Source organism: Camelus bactrianus, chromosome 25, assembly GCF_048773025.1.
Source record: "Camelus bactrianus isolate YW-2024 breed Bactrian camel chromosome 25, ASM4877302v1, whole genome shotgun sequence".
Classification (NCBI taxonomy): domain Eukaryota; kingdom Metazoa; phylum Chordata; class Mammalia; order Artiodactyla; family Camelidae; genus Camelus; species Camelus bactrianus.
The window spans coordinates 9,187,382-9,189,324 of NC_133563.1; the positions used below are offsets into that span (position 1 = coordinate 9,187,382).

Consider the following 1,943-nt stretch of genomic DNA (forward strand, 5'->3'; position numbering starts at 1 on the left):
AGTCTCCTCTAAAAGCACAGCCCACTGAATGCATGTGCCCAGGCCTCACGCCCCAGTAGGGTTCGCCACCCCCAGGCCCTTCCCCCACAGACCCTGCCCTGCAGAAGCTCCCTCACTCAGCCACGTCATTCCCTGGGCCTCTCACAGGGTCATCCACTGACCCCCACGTCTGCCTCACACTGCTTCCCAGGAATTCACCCAGCCTGGGTCTCCCCTCTGTTCACTCTGATGTGGAGGACGTCTCACCGATTCACATTGTCACTCTCCTATGTCCCCACTTGCTCTTTCTATGAGAAGGTGCCGCAGGTCTTGAGAAAGTGAGCAGAAATTTACCCAGAGGACAAAGTGAAAATCTCATTCCAGGAAGAGGAAACAGCCAATACAAAGGCCCCAAGGAAGAAAATCAAGTGAACAAGGAACAGACAGAAACCTGGCGTGACCTGAGGGGTGGGGTGGGGTGGGGTGGGGTGGGGGAGAGCGTCGAGGTGGGGATGAAAGGCCTCGCCTTGACAAGAATTTTATGGGAAATCATTAAAGCACCTGTGGGCATGAGAGTTATTGATTAGCTTTATGTTTATAGTCATTTTTCCTAAAATTACAAAGGGCTAGTGTCCTTGATAAGTAAAGAGTTCTTGAAACTGATAAGAAAGTTGATGGGGGGGAGGGTATAGCTCAATTGGTAGAGCGCATGCTTATCATGCATGAGGTCCTGGGTTCAATCCCCGGTACCTCCTCTGAAAGTAAATAAATGAATAGACCCTATTACCCCCCCCCCCCACCACACACAGAAAATTTAAAAGAAAGTTGATGAGAAAAATTAGTAAGAAGCTGGCTTTTAAAAAATAGTCAACAACTCCAGGAAAGAATGAGCAAAAGATAGGATCAGACAGCTCACAGAAAAGGAGACACAAATGGCTCTTAAACATATAAAAGATGTTCAACCTCACTCATAATAAAAGAAATGCAAATTAATTCTGACTGAGATTCCGTTTTCACCTATTGTATTGGCAGAAATCCCAGAATTTGACAGCTTGTTCTGTGGGCACTCTTGGTCACAGCTGATGGAAGTGTACATGAGCACAACTCCAGCGGACGACAATTTGGCAACATCTGCCCAGATTGTAAATGCTATGCCCTTGGACTTCCACTTCTGGGATTTTGCTATAGAGATATACTGTACACATGTGAAATCATGTATTTTCAGGGTAATTAACTATAGCATTGTTGTAACGGTAAAGCATAGGAAGCAGCTAAGTGTCCATCAATAGGGCACCGTTAAATCGATGGCGGTCTAACTATGTAACTGAAAAAGAATGAACCTTGCTCTCCCAACAGGGAAGAAATCCCAAGACATCCAAGACAGTTACTAAATGGTTAAGCACAAGCTGGACCAGAGAGTATAGTTGGTACATTTTATGTAAAACAAGGGAGGAGAAATGAGAGCATATATTTGCATTTTCTTGTAAAAGCGTAAGGAAGCTTGGGATAGGTACAAAATGGCCACCCAAGTGGAGGTGGGACGGTATGGGAACCAGGCAGACAGGGGACAGGAGCGAGAAAGAGACTTGTCACTGTAAACCTTTTTATATTTTTTTTGAATTTTGAATCATGTGAATATGTACCCCATTCAAAACATGACATTAAAAAAAACACAGAATTCCTGTTTCCACGGTCTTTCACAATTGTTCTTCTGTAGCCTGGCTGCCCAGAGGATCCCAGCATCTGGTCTTATGACTCACAAACCATCTCTAGTGATCCCCAAGTGGCAAAAAATATTCTCCCCAAACAAGTTCCTACATGTCTTTCGAGGGTGGCTGCACCGTATCACCCACTGTATGTCATTATAACTCCCTCGAGGTTGAAAATACCTCCTTATCGCTCTGGGGGCTCTAATTCGGGTACCTGCATTTCCCCACGTGCTTCTTTCCTGCTCGAGCCATCCT

At 45.4% G+C, this 1,943-nt stretch overlaps 1 non-coding gene across 1 annotated transcript; it reads left to right on the forward strand.

Moving 5' to 3' along the window:
• The first annotated feature begins 660 nt into the window (after window positions 1-660).
• TRNAD-AUC (transfer RNA aspartic acid (anticodon AUC)) lies at window positions 661-734 on the forward strand. The gene has a single exon. It is a non-coding gene; the product is annotated as a tRNA-Asp (tRNA).
• The last annotated feature ends 1,209 nt before the right edge of the window (window positions 735-1,943 follow it).